Raw genomic sequence first — 22239 nt, 5'->3', positions numbered from 1 at the left:
TATGTATGAATATATTTTTTCTTACAAATATTAGCTTATGTGGAACTAATGTAATAAAAGCAAATAAATAAATCGAATCATTATTAAAACAGTACTTTATATGCAGAATAGTGAATGAAGTTTTATTTTGAAAATAAGGAAAAATAATTACTTTGTTTTTTTTTTTTAATAAAAAATTATAAATTGATTTTGAAAACTTTTTTATTTTCGTAAAATTTTTTGTTGAAAACATTTTGTAACTAATTTAATAATATTTTCTATAAAAATATATTGTGCCATTAAAATATGTATATTTGTAATGCGAATTGTTTACTTGGTCTTAAAACTATTAAAACTGTAACAGCTATTTAGTCACAAAATTGTACAGTCTTTTTTTTTTTTAATATTTTTGAATAGTATTTCTGGGCGTAATTTAAGATACCAAATATTTCTCAAATTGTAGTATCATCATAATGAATAATATGAAGTGTAACGAATAAATTTTTATATTTAATATTTCTGGGAATTATATATTAACTCGGTGAGCAATTTCGCTTCAGTATTATAATTCAGCTTATATGAAATGTAAGCGGACGTGTGGTGATAAAAAAACTTTTGTATGATACCTTGTTAAGATAAATAATTGTAAGTAAGAAGAAATTGAATTACTAAAATACGTTTGCCAAGTCGAGTTAGAAAGTAAACTTTTATAAAAATATGAATTATTAAATATAAATATAAGTATAATTTTATTATTATATTTTTTTTAAATGAGATGCAACAAATTTATAATTGTAGGATCTTATAATAGAAAAATATTGAATAGTACTCAATATTCGGATGTTTAAGATAGGAATTTTAAGTAAAAATAAAAATTACTACATTAGTTATAAAATAAAATATTTTTGAAAAACCTATTTCAAAGTAATTAATTTTTTAATTATATAAAGTATAATTCAACTTCTATAAATATAAGTCGTTGAACATTTTTAATAAAAAATTCGAACAATCATATTACATTCAGTCTTTAAAACTTTTATTTACCTTAATTTGAAATAGTATTAAAATTATATTTAACGAAATTTAGAGTATTTAATTTTTAAAAATTCAATTCTTATATAGTGGAAAATAATTGTTCAGGGATCAAGACCAATCTAATTGTCAGTTTTTAATTATATTATAGAGGTAATAACATATTAATCATATAATTAAATTAACTAATTATTAAAGTTAACAAAAAATAGATTTACCTATAAAGCTAAATAAAAATAATATATCATTGATATATTTATTGATGATTATTTCAAGCATATTTATCATGATTTAAAGTCATTTTTTTAACTTTATTTTTAAGATTCAAAAATCCAATTTAACTTAAATAATGATAATTTAGAAAAACTAATTTTAATGCTGGTAACTAATGTCAAATAATATTTTGTGCTTTATAACAAAGGAGTATAAAATCTAAACAAGTAACTAAAAATAAGATTTATTGACAATTGTGTAAATGTAGTTTTATTAATGTGTGTAAACTTTAAAGCCTATCGGTGTATGAACATAATTTATAATGTGTTTTGATTAAACATAAAATTCTAAAGTTGACAAAAATTGTATTTTTGATGTTTAAAAATCAAGTAAGTAAAATGATATAATTGAATCACAAATCATAGAGATTTACTTAGGAAAGTATTTAACGTGAAAAATATTTAAGAACATAATAAAATGGTTTATGTAATGAAGAAGCAAACAATGTAAACAACTGCAGTCAAGAGGTAGTGGAAGTTTATTTATAGCTACAATTGAGCTGATATAAATCTATACAGAGTGATCCACAATGTTTTGAAAAATTGAATAACTTTTAAAATAGTAAATATTTTGTGTTACTTAAAAAATAATGATTTATGCATTCTTAAACTATGCTATAATCATATTTTTTATTTGATTTTAATAAAAAAATTGTTTATTCTAATTTATTTAAAATTAAAATAAAAAACATTTTTCGGCCCTTTTTATATAAAATATTTTAATGTCAATAATAATAATTCTAAGATGAGTACTCATTGAGTTATAAGCATTTTAATACATAGAAGGGATATTTATTCTACGAATAAAATTTTATTTTTATTTTCCTAATTGGAAATAAATAATAAAAAATATTCTTTTAAGGTAGTCTAAAACTGTAGAAATTACTTAAAAAAAAAAGTAAGGCAAAATATTGGCTGAATCAAAAGTTATTTAAGATATCATAATACTACAAACATTGTATAATAAATATTATAATTTTTATGAATTAATTCCATTATCTCGAGGCCGTTCAAATTTATTATATCTATAACCAATACTTGTGGGTTAAGATAGTATTACTTCTACTCTTCTCGCATTAGTATAGGCCAAATGGGATACTTCTAATAAATTCAAAAATTCAAATGTTTACGAATTTTATAATTTTTTATAATTTTAATTACGAAACATATGATGTGATTTTTTTACCAAATTATTTTTTATAGTTTACTCTATAAACTGGTTATCATATTTGATAATTAAAACGAAAAAAAAAAATAACAATTAAAAAAGTGTATTTTTAAACAAAAATCTTTATAATGATAAGCTATAATAAGTTTTTATAAAAGAAAGTAACAAAAATTATTCAGTAGTTCAAAAGTTATAAGATTTGTCAGAACACCGCAGAACACCCAGTATATATTAAAACACGAATTTCTCTTTTATTCTTTTCTTGATTTTTTTTTTACCTTTATCAGGACATCTTACGTTTTCCTTAGACTTTTGAAATTCGTCCCTCGAGAGTGAAAGTGTAAATTGATTTTTTGCCATTGGTATTTACGTTTTTAAAAAAAAGTTTTTCAATGCTGAGCCAATCGGCCACACTTGACCTTTTTTGAGTATTAACAAAAAGTAATATTTTAACTAATTTAATTATTTTTTTTTATAATTGAAAGTATATCATTTTGCTTTTAAATGCTGAAATCTTTAAAAACAATTTTAATGTCAGAAAAAACATTAAATTTTATCTACAACTAATGCTGCATTAGTTGCAATACAATTACAACTAAATAATAACGGTGTATTGAAAAAATATGCCTGAAATTTGAGCTAACTATTAAATTTAAATTAAGATGAATTTGTACAGTATAATTTGTTTTGGCGAAATTAATTACCTATACAAACTATTTGAAGATAAAAAAGTATGTTATTTCTTGACAGCCTTATAAGATAAAAGTCAAGAAATAGACATATCTATAATGAGTAAAATTAATATCCCCGAAATTATTTTTATTTGTAAGTAATTGAATGGATTATGATAAACGGATAACCTTATAAAATAAACGTAACATTTATGAAACATTTCATTGCATTAAATAAAAACAATAGTAGTTGATATTTTTCAATTAAGATAATATTAATTTATTTATTTTGACATTCAAATAAGTCCATTTTATATTGGCTATCATATATAAATGTACCTATTAACATTAAAAAAATAATGCATTGATTAAGAGGAAACTTAAATTATTTATTTGTTTTATGGAAGATCTTAATAAAAAAATAATTAACCATCGAAATTTTAATGTACATAAAGATATTTGAAAGTTAATGAACAACTTTTACCTTTTTTAGTTGTAATCAAACAAATTTAAGAGGAAGACAGTAAAAATCTTTTGCTAACATGTACGATATTAAATCTAAATATACCACGTGCATGTGTATTTATTTGTGTTTCATATAAATCGCATTAATAGCTAAAGTTTATACAAAGACGGAAGTTGAATAAAAGCACGAAGGGAAGTAATATAACGTATAATTTCCCGGATTCCCGTTGTCATATGACGGTAAATGGTTCTTCTCAACAATAAGAAAAAAAACTGCTTGTTCTATAGTATTACATGTAACAAATGAAAATCGTACACAAAAAATTATACAGAGCCTAAGAAACTTCAACTTTAGAGTTATTATACCCAGAAATATACGGTCATTAAAGATTAGCTGTTCCACATAATATTATAATAGCACTAGAAGTAGTAATGAAATACTCTATTTTGGATGAACACGAGTATTTAATCCACTCCATTCTCATTACTCATATTTTATCAATGAAAAATTATTTATCTACACAGTGATGCAATAAGAGGTGGTTAAGAAGTTGTAATTTTTCCCTCACCGTAAATTATTGGTCATGTTTGAATTTTTTATTTGCGATAACCTTTATTCAGCTTTGATGTGAAGCTGAGAAGATATTGGTTTTACCATGATGGGTTTTTTATGTCTGCCCATGGAAATATTCATCTCTCGCTAAGCCGATTTACTTGGTTTATGCATCAAAAGAACTCAATTTTAATCTAGTTGAGTCTATTGTTGCCGAATATTAAAAAATCCTTCAATTTTGAACATTAAAAAAAATATCTCATAATTACAATGTTGTTATGAATGGTATTTTCAACAAATTTTTTTTATTATAAATATACTTATTATTCAAAACTTAATATTTTGATTTTACTTGTAATATTTTTTAAACATTGATCTAAATTTAATTTTAATAAGATATACTAGAGATAATAAGTTTTTTTTTGGTATGCTTTATATGAAAATCTAATAAAATACCTAAGTACAGGAATGGTTTAAAAAATTCCACCTACGCATATATACAATTTTTATTACATAACATTTTTGAAAATGTTCCAATAGATATGATGAATTTTAACCTACATCAGATAAAATATTTTAATATGTATTACAATAAAAAAAAAAATTCTCTCCCATGTTTGTTCTATGAGAAATCGAAAATTATTTTCTGGTTGCGCCACTGGGCTTACTACTTCACAATGTAAAATAACACAGTTTTTATTTTTATTTTTATAAAATATCATTTATAATGGCATCAAATTTCTTATAACTATGTCGTTATTTGATGTTTTTGTAAATTAAATGCAGATTTTAAAGTAGTAATTTGAGAAAAGTAATATTTCTAAATTTGTTTGTCGTTAAAAACAATTTTTGAAATAAATTAAAATTACTTTACGTGATTTTTGTCTATATAATGACTATCTAAGTTCTAAATAGCAGTCTTAAAAAAATTTAACTCACAAAATCTTTGCTTAACAATACAATTCAGTTACAAAGAGTATTGTTTAATTAATGTTAGGATTGTAAAATCATTTAAATTATTGCGGATAAGAGAATATTGTTTCCAATGACAGATATATTCAAATAAATGAAAAACATTGAACAATCATAATTTTTAAAGAAACAAATTCGTTTTGTTTTTATACTGTTAAACGGGAATTATTTATTACTATATACCAACCAACAAAATTACTATACTGGTCAATATATCGACCAATATAGTCCAATAACTCACTGACAGAAAATTTAATATTTTTTTTATATCGTTATTTATTAAACAACTTTGAGTTCAATAATTTATAAAAGACACTAATTTTTTGAGTATTGTAAGAATTTGTTTTTCGTCTTCAATCTGAAATAATATTGATATTTTAAATTAAAAATAAAATATAATTTTCTCGAAAATTGCTTTAGTTGTTGATGAATTCTTACATAATCAAGATTTTAATTCAAATATTTGTTTCGTTGAAAATATTTATTTAAATTAAAATTCTTATTTAAAATAAAGCAATCTTTATTTTACATCTTTGCTAAATATAGTTCAAATAAGAAATAAAATTGTCTTTAGAATTTGAATCGTTATAAATGTTGATCTGACATTCAATTTTATTTTATGAATGAAGAAGAGTTTAAAAGAGTTTTTTGCAAAAATTCTTTATAGTCTACTACTGTTTTTTTTAATGCGGTTGTTGATTCATACTTATCAATGTTTTTTTGAAGATATGATAAACAATTATTTTTATCTAAACTATAAAATGCGAATGAATATGGACATAACCGTATTATGTATTTTTACATATTATTCATATCGTCTCCGTAAACTACACAAATAAGATCAAAGATATTTTTTTTTACTTTGCGTTAATCAACATCTTCACGGTACTTTAGTGCCATTTTCAATACTCATAAAGAAAATGAAATTCATTTATTTAGTTTAATACAGTCTGAAATCAAAATAAACGACTACGTAAGTGCTCATCCGTCTGTCAGCATTAAGATAGTGTCCCACAATTTTTCAAACTCATATTCTTATAGTATGTCAAGCACGCAGAGCCTTCTTTATTACTCACACACACACACATATTGCTAAACGACACCAAACACTAAATAATCGTTTTTCCAACAGTTGATGACTAAAAACTTCAAACTACATCAACTTCCACAACGCAAAATATTACTTTGTGAACTTTTCATTTAAAACCTCCATGGACACAACTGCGACCATTACCCAACTCTAAAATTCACATAAAAAATCCTCACAAAACAATATAAAACATTCTACTTATGTTCAACGCCATAATCGAATTTTGAAGTTCTTTTTATTGTAAAAGTTAAGTTTATCAAAAATCGTCTTAAAGTAAAACTGACATTTCAAACGAGTTTTTTATTATTATAAAGTAATAAATAAATATTTGTAATAATTAGAAGAAAATCTGATTCCAGATCAATAGTTAGCAAAAGTTTTCGAATTTGTTAACACAGAAGGTATTTAAATCGACCTATTGATTTATTTGATTTTTGTAAATGAAGAGTAGACAAATGGTTGTGATTAAATTAATTTAAGTAAAAACAGAATAGCTTATTTTTAATATTGGTACAAAAATTATTCAAAGTTATGAACTTATATCATTATTAATTATCAAACAGAAAAGTCACCTGTAAATATTTAAACAAATAATTTATTAAGATACAGCTACAATTATTGTAAGTATAACTTAACAAATTAATCGCCAAAAACAAAAATATAAAATTTTAAGATATAAATAGAATATTTTAACAGTATTATTTTATTTAAGTAAGTTGATTAGCTAAATGAAAAATTATAATTACAATGTTCTATATTATTTACCTGATTATGCCTTTTAGAGATCCTTAATTTTTCATAAATAATTTAAGAGTTAATTATCCTAAAGTAACTGTAATGGACCAGTTAAAGTTTTCAGTGTACTATTTATTTATAATAAAATTATAAAAACACTTAAAATATTTAAACAACAAAAAGAATCTATTCTGTTTTTGAAGTTTTAATGAAAAAATATATCTCAACGACATAATGGACTGAAAAAGGATAATCCGGTTGCACGCACCCTATTAATTTATTAAAAAATTATTGAATTATAAAATGTAGAATAACAGAAGTTTGATAAAAATGACCAAACATTTATCTTAATCTTAGCACTTAAAGCAGCATTTATACGGAAATATGTTAAGATAAATATACTGTGGAAAATGTAAGCATCGGAAAGTTATTAAAAATTATTAATACTTTAACAAATTGACTATAATGTTATTATTAAAAGAGGTTGCTCATCATTACACTAATTTTGACTTCGTAGAATGCGCAAAATTTGATAATATCGCTGAACATTACATTTAACAATCCAATGTAGTGTATACGGTTAGCCTCAGGAAAAACGAAGAAAATCGAATGTCTGATACAATCTCGTCCGATTTGTCTCCGCCTGACGAGTACGAAAATATTATTTCATTGCAATTTTCTGGTTCGTTTAATAACATGTACTTCCAAAATAAAAAATAGTGATTGTTTACAAATTAGTTTTTAAAACACGTAGTCGGTAATGGTATAACGATAAAAATAATAATATATTAATCTAAAAGTATTGAAAATTCTATTTATGTACTTTATTAGATCAGTGACCGTCTTTACTTCTATTAAGATAGTTATTAATAGAAAAACCGATCAATTGGAGTGACTTTTGAAACTTGCTAACCTAATCTGTAAGGTATTATTTGAGTGCACATTTGCAATTAAGTTTTATTGTTATTCTGCATAATATTTCACTTCATTTAAATATTTTATCAATTCATTTGGTCGCTATTTCTACTATTTAAATTAAAACTTTATTTTTTGGTTATTGCAGAGTCCGTGTTATGAATGCATTACTATTTTATTAACAAAATATTTAATTTATTCATTTAATGCTACCGTAGACACTGATCGAAACATAAAAAAATGAGTGTTTCATAACTTTGACGTAAATTTCAAATCGAGAATTGAAAACATCTTTAACATTAAGTATTAAAATAACTAAATTAAAACGGAAACACTATAAACTAGTTGGTGTTACCATCCTATACTTTTAACCCCAGGTGAGCCGTCTTGAGTGTTTTATTATATTTTATGCATCTTATATTATTTAAACCTCAATTTACCTCTCTGTACTTAGAACGGTAGTGTTGCTGACATAGGTGTCATATTACAAAAAAAAAATGATAACCTGCAGATTTATTGTTTCAGCATAAAAAAGCTCAGAACGATTTTTCTTCTTGATGCCAGAAACTTTATTCTTGTTTATTTTTTCTGCACAATTTTATGTCACGACTGCAGAAAGCTTTTGAATTTTCACCTAAACTCGATTTGTCATGTTGTAACGTGACAAGACGATGTCACAAGTGAAGTACGTTTAACTTATAGACTCGAGTCGGTGTGCACTTAAACCTACGAGTAAAAACATTATTGCTAAATGAGAGGTAGAGAATTCGTTTAAGTTAAAACTAGGAGTCAATTTGTGCAAACAACACGAGGAATTACTGTGGATTATTTTTTAAAACAATAGTAAAAAAAGAATTATAAAAGGTTCCTATGAACCTTTCAAATAACAACATATATGGTTCAATGAACTATTTTTTTATAACGAGAAAAAAGTTGTACGTCATATTTGGAACATTTTTTTTAAGGATTTAAAGTTTATAGCATGTATTTTTATAATAGATGAATTCAGAAAAATGCCTAGACTGAAAGTATTAAAATAAAATATTGTATGGAAACTTAAACTATAGTACTTAATATAGATAAGCTTTAAATATTACTTATGTATAAAATGGTTAGAGTATTCCATCTCTTGTCCATTGCTGAGTAATAAAATTAAAAATAATAACTAATTTTTTTTTTGTACAGTGTAATGTGCTTAGAATTATTTTTTATATTTCAAATATAATGTCAATGTTTTATACTATAGTTGAACAAAAAGAAACATAATAGGAATCACAACATGTTTACTCACCTCGACAGTTGAGCTTCATCATCTTATTAATGAAAACTAAGGCAGAAATTACAATTACTATTATATAATCTGTAGAAAATTGATTTTGTAAATGTTGCATAACCCATAGCCACGTAGAAATGTCGATGAACTTTCGCAATTACGATAATTACGATTTATAAAATGTTCTGGATTTATACACAGTAGAGAAAATATTTTTATTTTTGAATCTTCAAATATTTGCATTGAATTTAATAGTAGGAAAAAACAGCGTAATGGGGTAGCAGCATAGTTGAGACAAGTACAGAAGATATCTAACAGTAATAAAAATCATTATTAAAAAAAACGCTTCGATGCTAATCTATAGATAGTGTTTGATTTTTAGAAGGAATTGTTAAATTGTTCCAAAAGTAACATAAACCCTTATTTCCTTAATTATATCCTGATTACAAATTTATGATTAATAAGTATAATACATGAATAAATACTTATTATAGTGATTACATTTAATATGAAATTGATATTAAATAATTTAGTATTGTAAAATTTACGGAGAAAATTATTAAGTTGTTGTAAACAGAGCGACTATTTTAATATTAGCCACTCAACTAAGACTCATAAAATAATAATCATATTAAGAAAGTTCTTTTTAGTATTTTTTAACTTTATATATTTCTCGAATTTTAAATGATAACATACATATTAAACTAGCTAATAGAATAAAAAATTATTTAAATACTCTAACACTAATATCTTTAACTTGAGAAATCGAGTGGATCAGAGTGCGAATAAAAAGAATCACTTTGTATATCCTAATTAAAATATAAGAATAAAAAAACCCAGTGCAGGGAGGTCGCGGCATAGTGGTGACGTGGCATAGTTGGATCAAGTATAATGATATCTGACAGTGATTAAAATCACTATAAAAAAAAAAACGCTTCGAAGCAAATCTTTAGATAGTATTTAATTTTAAAAAATTGGTGGATTTTTCCAAAAGCTACATGATCTGTCAATTCCTTATTAATATCCTGATAAAGATAAAGTATGTCGAATGAAAGAGGGATTATTAAAAAATATTATTTCTCATAAAAAAATTGTGTGGATCCATAAACTTTTCAATAAGTTATAGCATTATAAAGTTAAATATAATATAAATAATAAAATCGAGAATTTTCACACAAAAATATCATACGGTAGCCATTTTCACCGTGAAGACATATAAATATAAAAGTGTCAGTATTTCCGGAACACTGTCAAAAGTTAAGTGTAAAGGTAAATTTTTTGTGAAAAAGTTGTCATTTTGAATCCCCCCTTTACCCTAATAGGTAAAGACATCAAGCATCTATAAAAAAAAATTATATTGATTTGTTCATTTTTGAAAAAGTTGTAGCAGTTTTAAAAAAAAAAATTTTGAAAATTTCGAAAATTAGCGATTGTTAAATTTGTAATTTTTTGGAGGTTTGCCCCATTTACGGGGAACGAGGGAAATTTTTTCAATTTTTGAGGATAATGTCTTCGACTAGATACGATTTGTGATCTTTTGACGTATCATTGAAAGAAATCGGTTTGGTGAGAGTTGAATAAAAGTGGTAACAGACACAAAAAAAAATCACATCATAGTAAAATTAATACCTTCTCAGCTTCGTATCGAAGCTAAAAAATTGAAATACAAAATTTTATGAACACGATTAAAAACGGTAATTTTTTACATTAAAATAATTTTTATTTTACTTATAATATGCAATATAAGCTTTAATTTAACATATTTTTGAAGCTCAGAGTATTTCTGGAACTTTTTCAAAAGTAAAGTTGAAAAAGTTAACAATTCATGCAAAGTAACAATTTTGAATACCCCATTGTAAGTTGGTTAAGGTTCAATTTACAATAAAATAAAATGAAAGGAAAATACCTGAGTTATTAAAAAAATATTGTTTTGATTCATTTATTTTTTAATGTTATAACAATTAAAAAAAAGAAGATAAAAATTTATCAATTTTAAAAATACTTTTTTGTGTTGGGAATTTGCACCATTTACAGGAAACGAAGGAAAATATTTAATTGTTGAGGGTAATATCTTTAACTAGATATGATTTGTGATTTGTTGACGTATCGTTTGAAAAAATGATATGTATTAAATAAATTCAATATGCAATATTTTCATTTATTGAAACACAAATAATGTATATTTATATATTCTAGTACGGGTTATAAATAGAAAATGTTTTAAATAAAAGAATGAATCACCTTGAAACTAAATTGCGCAAATAAATTAATGAAACAGTATTAAATATTTATATTATGGGAATATGCTAAAAGCCTTGTGCCGTTTTATGTGACAAGAAACAAAAGCTACACATTTATGTGCACGTCTGAACATAATGATGCTATTTTAATGTACCGGCACAATACACTGAGCTGTCGAAACATTATCAAGTAGGTAGACACACGATTCAAAATGGATATAATGATAAGTTTTTTTACCATACAATAACAACACGTAGAGAAATAATTTTGATATGATAAATAAAGGAAGAGAATAGACCCAAAGTATATTTCTCAGATTGAATATGGTTTAGACAAATACAAGATTTTAAGTTGGAAATATGAATGTAAATTGAAAACAAAACGGGAAAAACGGTTAATAAATATAGCTGCCATTGGTGGTGTGTTTTTGTTAGCGTGGTCACGGAACATATAACACTTATAAACAATTCTACGGTGTTTCAAAGAATATCACTTTTCTTTTTTTTTTTAAAGGTATATAACATGTACAAAATCTTGATTCGAGGTTTATATTCTTCCGTCAGGCGTGGTTAGGTGAGTTATTTCTGAAAAAAGGAAGAAAGAAACATTTTCCAACTATACACGTAGGGCAATGTTAAAGTTTTTCAGAATTGGACGGACATACGTGTTGGACTAACAACCTAATAAGTTTTAAGAGAGTTTAGGTAAAGATAATTTAAAATAATTGAAAATTCATTTTATAATAAATACATTTTTATTTTATTTATTTGGAAATTAATTTGTAATACACTAAGTGTTGATAAAGAACTCCTACAATTTATTAAAAATTTTTATTTACAATGTAGAACAAAACGAAGAGTACTTGGTAGTAATTTTAACTAAAAGCCATCCTAATAAGTAAATATTGAAATTTTTTAGTTAAAAATTTTGTTTATACTGGTAGAAATATTCAAAAAAGTTATAGCTGCAGAGTTTAGGATTTGTTTCTGTTAAATTAAGAACTATTGCTTTCAAGTGAGAAACTAAATAATATTTTACCTGAAAGAAGGTCAAAAATATCAATCTTTTTTAATACTTTTAAGAGTCAAAGCTTTGGCCTTCAGAATTATACCTTTATAGAATAATAAGTCAACTGTTATCAATTATTTTTCACGATTGAAGGATTAAAACTTATTGATACAGAACAAGTGTTACAAAAAACCTCCTTTAAGAAAAAAATCAAAGAGTAATATAAGCATTTTCAATATTATTTTATAACTTAAATCAAAATGATTATCTGGAATAAAATAAAAAATAATCTAAATAGATAAAAAAAAAAATATAATAAGAGCATTTCTAACTATTTGAGTAGTAAGACTTTTTAAGTAAAATTTTTTAAGAGTGACTTTCTGGGATAACGATTGTTTTTCCTTAATCCTTTATGTTTTCTATAGTTTTCTTTAAGATTGTAAAATGATCTGTTTACCTTATTTTGAGTTTTATAAAACGCTATTAATTGTTTTAGTTACAAAATTTAATGCTATATTTTACTTAAAATGATATGACTTCATGGCTCAATCATTCAAGCCAATTTACTGATGTATTAATTAATATAATATTTGTTATAAAGTGTCAATATTTTGAAGCTTGAGGCCTATAAAACACATTATCTAAAATTTCACAAAATTTTAATTTAACTTTGTAGTAATGAAAAATTATTTGCATACATAAAAACAAAATCATAAAATCTTGTATTTCAGCTTATTAAAATTATGTTATAAAAAGTTAAAGTTCTTTTGTTGAAAAATGAATACATTAAATTTTGCAAAAAGTAAGAACTTTTATTGAAGTTGACAGTGCTGTTATTGTGCGTTATCTATATGTATTATGTTATATTTTATTGAATACATTATTATAACTATTTTACGGCAAATAGAGAAAAGAAAAATTATATCAATTATAGCTAATGAAGTTTTCAAACGCAATCATATTATGCTAGTAAATATATTGTTGATTTTAATTATTTTCTATACTTCAATGCGATGTTAGTTTTCAAATGTAATGTTTTATGAGTTGTCAATATTTTATTTGAATTCTTACACATATGAAAACATTTAAAACGTATTTCATAGTTCCAATGAGTATTGAATATTAAGGAAATAATTTACTTTAATTATTCTCTATGAGAATAATAATATTTTTCGTTTATTTTGATTATTTTCATCGGTTGTTTGCATAGTTTTATTTTTTGTTTTCCTATTTTTTAAAGGATGGAATATAATAATCGATTTGACGGCATTCAAAAGCTTGAAAAAGTCTTGCGTGTCATTTTAATCCTACTGAATGCATAGAGACGTTTCCTCAGTAAAAAATTCTTCTTTTCACTATGAATATGTAATGTTAAGTTCTTTATTAATGCGCGTTGACCACCACATGATATGAAACGAAAAAGGTTGCGTTTTCGAACAAGTTATTATTGTTAAGCTCTTATAGATTACGGGTTTTGTTGATTAAGTTATATACACACAATGGATGTATACATACTAAGTTATAGCATATTATTATGACGCTTTACCTATTTGTTTAAATAAATTTTATCTGCCGCATGACATAATGCCGCCTATGTTTGTCATTAAATTAGTGGCATACTGATGACTTGATTTGTTTTAAGTTCCCATGGTGTATGTTTGTAAACAGAGATAAAACGATTTTAAGTCCTTTCAGAACTGCAAATTCATTTATATCAAACATAGGAGACCGGTGTACTTAAATACACTCTATGTCATAGCGGTAAGGCTTTGTTTAAAAATAGTTATTGTACATGAATATTTTAGACAAAAATAAAATGAATAAGAACTTATATATTTGGGTAATATTTTTTAATTATTTATTGTGTTCAATGAAGATACAATGGTTTTAACTATTTCTACAGTGAATATAGTATAGCCTTTTTGATATTCTAATATTTGATTTATTTGCGGTTTACATAAAATAACAGTTATTCATTAAACAGTATACAATAAATAGTAATTTTGTGGAATTTCACTTAGCTACCTAAGCCGTAATTTCATATCTCTATAATTTTGGATGAAGATTAACTGATATGAGAAGGAAATAAAATTCATTATAAAATATTTGTCTCTTGTAAAAGTTCTGAGTGGCAATTACCAAGTATGTGTATATATGCAAGCCAACTTGCTAACGAATATAATGATATTATAGTAACGGTATACTATTATTTACGACTAAGTTGAAGTAGTTGCATAACTACGTATGTGTAATAACAAAGGTTTGCGGCATCGGTAGTGATAAGGTTTCGGTGTGGAGAAATTTTGCCTCGAGTGAATATTTGATAAACCGTTCGAAAACACAATATTTTCCTTTTCTGGAATACCCAGAGCAGCTTAATGAAAACGTGACTTTTGCCAGTTATGCTTATCCCATCGAAAATGCTCCGAAGCATAAAAAGTTTGAACATTTTCAGCAGAAACACAATTCATTGTATAATCTACGAACACAATCAATTAAGGCTACCACTCAATTGTAATTTATCTAAACATAATATTTTTACTTGTTAATTTTATTAGACATTTAATTACGCTAATGCTCATCAATATTATAAAGGCTACTTCATGTTGAAAGTTTTATGTATTTTATTTGCTATGAAAACTACAAAATTATTTCACATAACTGAAAAAATTATTACAAATAACTGAAAAAATTATTACAAATAACTAAAACTAGTGACTGTCATAAAAATCATTTTTATCGAAAAATTTTTGAAAAATGTTTGATTCTTAATCTTTAAATAATAATATTTAATCAGAATAATGTTTTTAATTATCATCAAATTATCAACATTATTAATTACTTCTTAGATGATTAATTAATTTCGATTGATTCTCGTAATAATATTCGGAAATTTCCCTCGAAGACTACCAAGAAACTTAATCAATTAAGTCTTAATAATTTGATTGAGTTTTACAAGAAGAGTCCTATCTTAACCTTTATATTATGTATAATAGATGAGCACTTTACTATATTATTTAACTGCATTGGCGCAGTGCAGTTGGGTTGTAGCTCGTTTCTCAAAGTTACTATACTATTTTAAATGTGATATTTCCGTTCTTTGAGATAAAATTAATAAGACGGTGTTCAAATATTTAATTCAACCAATAGATGTATTCAATTCAATGTAGAGATTTTATATTTTGTTTTTCATTATTATACAAAATGTTTAATTTCTAAAGCTTACAAATATTATCTAATGTAATGTTTCTAATTTTGGGATTATGCATAATCATATTTAACAGTTTGTATGATATATTTAACCATATTAATTTATTTTTTACTGTAAAACTCTGAGTAAACACAGAAATTATAAACATTTTTACATTTTTATTTATTATGCATATCAGTCTGAATATACATGTGGGATAAGTGCTTTAATGGTCGTAATACAGTTTAATGAAGCTTTCATTTCATAAACAATACTTTTTTTATGACGTTTTTAAGGAAGTCATAATATCATAGACGCAACTGTTAAATTTTAATTTTTATAAACATATAGAATAGCTAAATTTTGTACAAAAGTGAATTATTACTCCATTTACTGTATCATTAGAAAATTTCAGCATTGAAAGAGAAAAATGTTGATTAATTTTTTAATAAAATCTAAAAATGATACCTTCAATTTAACAATCAAATAATTTTTGGCGATCGGCGTTATGTATGTAACACAATATTTTTGGTTCAGTGATGTTTTTTAAGACCACGGTTAAGAGTCTTATTTTTTTTCTGGGACAAACAATGGCTTTTAGAAAGGACTGTAAACAAATATAAATGATATAAATACAGAATGTTTGATTTATTGTTGACGACTAAATTTTTCCTTAGATAATAATAACTTTGAAAATATTTTTGATTTAGTTTAGTGTTGTTTATTTTTCGATTTATAAGTGATTCAATTATTTTAGTTCCATTATACCTTATAAAGGTATCAACTTCATTTTTTTAAATGAAAACACATATTTAACTAGTTCATATAATAGAAAATCATCCAGACAAAAAAAAACTTATCGATAAAACTTTTAATCTAGTGTTTTGGAAGTAACTATTAAATTTTAAAATATTAAATTAATATATAGACTGGGTGTGAGATGTGGGTTATTTTTATCATTAAGCATTTATTTCCCGCGCCACTCCTCCGACTAGATATAAAAATATTCATCTTGAACTAATTGTTCAAAAATTGTCATTCACCAATCGTTTTGTTGGTTAATTTTATTTTATACGAGCTATTAAGTATTTATAATTTTATTTGAAAAAATAATTCAATTAAATTGATAATGTTTACATATGAATTTTTATTTACAGGAATAGACATTTTTTATTATAGAGTAACATTTCTCTGCAGTGATTAATCAATAGATTATTTAAAAGTATTGCTCAGGAAATTTTCAAGATAATTGTTAAAAACTGAAAATCCTGTTATTCTTACTTTCAAAGTTTTTAATAGTCAATATAATGTTTTTTAGAATTGAAAATTTAATTACACGAAAGTGACGTACTTTATATAACTGTTAAAGCTTAATGCTAGTTAACATGTCTCCAACAAGTAAAATTGACAAGTACTTTTAAAGAAAGCGTCTAATAAATAAAACTTTTAGCTGTTATACTAGGAAATTTAAGTATTCGATTTAAAAAAAAAAGTTTTTTTATTTTCTTATTATAGTGCAGCAGAATATAGCTAAATATTAATTGTATTTTTATCATTGAAATACTGTAAATAATTAGTTTTCAATTTTTAAATTTGTAATTTCCAAATAATGTACTAACACAATTTTTAATTTTTTTACGTTTAATTAGTTAATTTATGATTTTTTATTGTTTCAAAATATTCTATTAATTTTCGAGATATTGTCAAGCTTATACTGAGTGTCACTCAATATCTCTGTTATTTTCGGATCATGTATTTTAATGAAAATTGAAAATTAAATCGTGGAAAACTTTATCTCTTCTTTTAGTATTATATTTATTTATTTTTATTGGTTATCTTTAGTTTATTTCACAATTAAATCGATGGTTATATTTTACCCAAAACTATCAATGTATGGCAAAGGTCGTTAATCTAATTAGGATTTTAATAGATTATCAAGCAATAAAATTATTTTACCTGTATTGTCGTAAAGAGTGTTATTGTACACTCTCTATAGATTTATTACCCTTTATCATCCATTTTATGACTTTGTTTGGCTTTAAATTTTATGAGTAATGAGTAATATATCGAAAGTGTATGTATTTTAACACAACTATACATTCACACTTGACTAGTGGTATTTTTTTAAAAATAATAATAGTTTATATCAAACAATATTAAGCAAGAGTAATGTACATTGATTAAATAGGTTATTTATATTTTATAACAATTTATAAAAAATGTTTGATTTGTTTTGTTATGAAATAAAATTTGATAAATTTTAATAGTGATATAGAGTATGTCAGTTATTATTTTATACAATTAATAAAATTTTTAGTTTCAGTTTTATTGTTTATAATAGTTCAGTTTTAACTCATAAATTATAATCGCGTGACTATTACATTATGAAACTACTTTAATTTTGGAATGTTTTTATATTTATTTAAATTAACTTAAATTGTAATCATAAAATCGTTTTGGTGATCAACTTAACCAAAAACTAATTTATTTCTGTGTTTAGCTTTTAAAATTTAGAAAATAATATTTAAAAATCTTTTAAAAAGATAAAAAATATTGACAGCTTAAAATATTACAAATTGTATTAAAATTAGCTTAATAGGAGTTTTATGCAATTTTTATAGTTTATTTCAATGTAAATTAGAATTTCATATACAAAAAAGCTTTCAATTAAATATGACTAGTAGGTATGTTATTTAAGAATACACCTGCTTTAAGATTATTGTTGCAGCGAAAAAGAAAATCATTTTTCATATCTTTTGTTATATTTTAAAATATGTCACTACTCATTAATTTTAACAAAGAAATAAAATGTACACCTCGCTATTTCATGATTTTTATTTTGTAGTTTCAGTGATAAACCGATGCTTCTTTTTCTGCAGTATGAACGTGTTTAAAGGGCTACATTTTTTTTTGGTACTTTCATAAAGAGTAAAGATTGTCAAAAAGTTGATAATAAGTCATTATTAATGTTTAAGTGTTCTCTACGGTTTATAGAATTTAAAAACTATCTAAGATTTCTACATAAAATAGTAATATGTTTTATATTTCTTTTTTAATAAATTACAATTTTAAATATTGTCAGTTAAAAAATATGCAAATATTTGTTTATATCTTAATAATAATTAATTAACAATAGAAAATATTCAGTAAAAATAATCTAAAAATAACAGTCTTAGTATCTATTATAATATTAATTGAACATTTTTAAGGATAGTTATCCATCGTATTATATGTTTTATATCAACAGTAATTTAAAAATATAATCTTACCTTGTCTAAGTGATACGCGAACAACTGATGCGGTTTCGTGTTCGTAACGTACTCAGTTTCCAACAAGACTTTAGACAGAGTCACGTCGAGCGCCGTTGGCCGACGTAGTGAATATGTTTGGCGCAAACGCCTAAAACTTACGTTTAACTCTTAGGCTACCAGCGGACGGATAAAAACACAGGTAGGTGATGATTATGGTCACTGTTGATGAGAAAAATGCTCGGCAGGTGGGATTTTTGTATGTGTAAAATGAAAATAAAAATCTACCATGGATATGAAGAATAAACATGTGCTATGAAAAAAAGCTCAAAACTTGGAATTTATGATAATAAGTTAATTTTTACTTAGATAAAACAATTTAGAATTATGTTTTCATTTAAATTACTATTCAATTTTATTATTCAATGTATCAATGAAAAAAATAGAATTATTTATCACTCCAAATACTAAACATTATTAATTCTTAATTGTCTTAAAACAAATTAAGACTATTTATTAGATATAATTTTGTTTAATAAAAATAGTATTTTAATATTACTAAATAAATAATGAGGTGGATGTTAACGTCAATGTATTTTATTATGATGAATGAACTTTGGTATAGACATGTTTTTTTTAACGAGTATATAACATATTTTAAGCGCACAAAGCTTACAATCATTGACTTTAAAGAAAAAATTCTTAAAAAATAAAAAGATCCAATAATTTAAAACTAGCTTTTCAGTGTTTGTAATATTTTACATGGTAATTTATCCCTTTGAGACACAAAAGGTCCTTATAACTACTACGGAGTGTCGATATTGAGGCAAAACACTCATTTTCAGTGTTACAACTCATAAATATACCAGATAAATGTTCAAAATCCTAAAATCCATTTCCTAGCTATATATGAGAAATAAAACTTTCGCATTGTTACCTTTTCTTATTTATCCCTTATACATATGTATGTTACTAAAAATGGCATTCTGTATTTTTCTTATACAATGATATGTTATCTTCAAGATTTTAATAATATAATATTATAACTAGTTTAAAAAACAGTTAATTATGGAACGTTTTTTAATATGTGGAAATAGCTTCAATGGAAATTTTCATTAAAATTAATTAATGTTAATGAGTGGAATGTTATTGAAATAAACAAATTTTCGGTATTAAATTAAATAATTTAAGATATGAACTTGTTATACTCTCACAGCAAATTTTTGATTTCATAAACAATCATCTGAAGATTCTATATATATTTTTTTAATTTTTGTTTTATTGGCTGAATAGAGATTGCAAAATGCAACTACGCGGTTTTAATCACAAATTACATAACCATAAATTGATAGTGCAAAAAATATTTTACCTTGGGATTAATTATTTGTAGAGTATGCTATTGCTAGTTCTAACCCAGGTAATATTTTGTGCAATCAATCCAATAGTATTTTCGTAATTAACCAACAAAATGATGTCAAGCAAATCTTATAAAGTAATATTTCACAAATCTAAACTTTTTATTTCCATATTCAATCTAATTTTCATGCTATCATCATATAAAATTAATATCTAATTAAAATAAACCCAGCACAGTGGGGTATAGGCACAGTGTAGACAAGGCATAGATGGGACTAGTATACAGAGTGTTCAGTAAGTCAGGAAACGGGTATCTATTGTTCTCATTGTTTGTAACAATGAGAACAATAGATACCCGTTTCCTGACTTACTGAACACCCTGTAGATGATATCTGACAGTGATTAAAATCACTATCAAAAAAAAAACGCTTCGATGCAAATCTTTAGATACTGTTTTATTTTAAAAAATTGATGGACTATTCCAAAAGCTACATGATCTGCTAGTTCATTATTAATATCCTAATTAAGATAAAGTATGTAGAATGAAAAAGGGATTATTAAAAAATATTATTTCTCATAAAAAAATAATGTTGATCCATATACTTTTCAATATGTCATAGCATTATAAAGTTAAAAATGTAAAATATAAAATTGAGAATTTTAATACAAAAATAGCGTACGGTAAAGTCCAAAATTTATTTTTCCATAATAAAGTATATTACATTAGCTTTAATTTAAGATATATATGAAAGTGTCAGACTTTCTGGAACACTTTCAAAATTTAAGTTGAAAAAGTAAATTTTTTGTGAAAAAGTGGTCATTTTAAATCCCCCCCTGTGGGCAGGTAAAGGGTCAGATATAAAAAAAATATATACCAAATGATAGGTAAAGACATCATGCATCTATAAAAAAAAAATTATATTGATCCATACATCTTTCAAAAAGTTATAGCATTATAAAGTTAAAAATATAAAAATGAATTTTTTTACAAAAATCGTATTTTTTTTATAAACTTTGATGTCTGTTTTCACCATGAAGATAAAATAAAGTCCGAAATTTTTTTTTTGCATAATAAAGTATATTACATTAGCTTTAATTTAAGATATATATAAAAGTGTCAGACCTTCCGGAACACTTTCAAAAGTTAAGTTGAAAAAGTTCTACTTTCTATATGCATTTTTAAGTTTTGAATCCCCCCTGTATTTAGGGAAATGGTCCGATTTAAAAAAACAGTATGTCGAATGAAAGATCTATATAAATACTACTTCTCATAAAAAAATTGTAATGATTCATACATTTTTCAAAAAGTTATAGCATAATAAAGTTAAAAATGGAAAATACAAAATCGAAAATTTTCACACAAAAATAGCATTCGGTAGCCATTTTCACCATGAAGATAAGATAAAGTCCGAAATTTTTTTTTTTCATGATAAAGCATATTACATTAGCTTTAATTTAAGATATATATAAAAGTGTCAGACCTTCCGGAACATTTTCAAAATTTAAGTTAAAAAAATTAATTTTTTGTGAAAAAGTTGTCATTTTAAATCCCCCCTTGTGGGCAGGTTAAGGGTTAAATTTATGAAAAAAATATACCAAATGAAAGGTAATGATATTACACATTTATATAAAAAAGAATTATATTGATATGTTCATTTTTGAAAAAGTTATGGCACTTTTAAGTAAAAAAAATTGAAAAAATTTCGAAAATTAGCGAATTTTAAATTTGTAATTTTTTTGGAGGTTTCCACCATTTACGGAGAACGAGGGCATTTTTTTCAATTTTTGAGGGTAATGTCTTCGACTAGATACAATTTGTGATCTTTTGACGTATCATTGAAAGAAATTGGTTCGGTGAGAGCTGAGAAAAAGTGGTAACAGACACAAAAAAAAAAAAAAAAAATAAACACATCTTAGTAAAACCAATACTTTCTCAGCTTCGCATCGAAGCTAAAATGACAAAATTTACCGATTTTTAAATTTAGATTTTTTTTGGATTTTTTCCCCATTTGCGGTGAATGAGGGAAAATTTTTCAATTTTTAAAGGTAATGTCTTCAACTAGATACGATT

At 24.2% G+C, this 22239-nt stretch overlaps 1 protein-coding gene across 2 annotated transcripts in view; it reads right to left on the bottom strand.

Annotated features, from left to right (window-relative positions):
- LOC126900338 (uncharacterized) overlaps nucleotides 1-18965 on the bottom strand; it is a 61489-nt gene extending 42524 nt beyond the window's left edge. The window contains exon 1 of one of the 2 annotated variants that reach the window (XM_050675989.1): nucleotides 18834-18965. The gene's annotated coding sequence lies outside the window, so the exon portion shown is untranslated. Of the gene's footprint in view, nucleotides 1-9143; nucleotides 9252-18833 lie in introns of those variants that run through there. The other variant, XM_050675990.1, reaches the window with a different exon arrangement.
- Nucleotides 18966-22239: the final 3274 nt, after the last annotated feature.

The sequence above is a fragment of the Daktulosphaira vitifoliae genome, unplaced genomic scaffold (genome assembly GCF_025091365.1).
Source record: "Daktulosphaira vitifoliae isolate Bord-2020 unplaced genomic scaffold, ASM2509136v1 Scaffold_3, whole genome shotgun sequence".
NCBI classification, from domain to species: domain Eukaryota; kingdom Metazoa; phylum Arthropoda; class Insecta; order Hemiptera; family Phylloxeridae; genus Daktulosphaira; species Daktulosphaira vitifoliae.
Note: the sequence above shows the minus strand (reverse complement) of the source record. Positions and strands in the feature narration are given on the sequence as shown.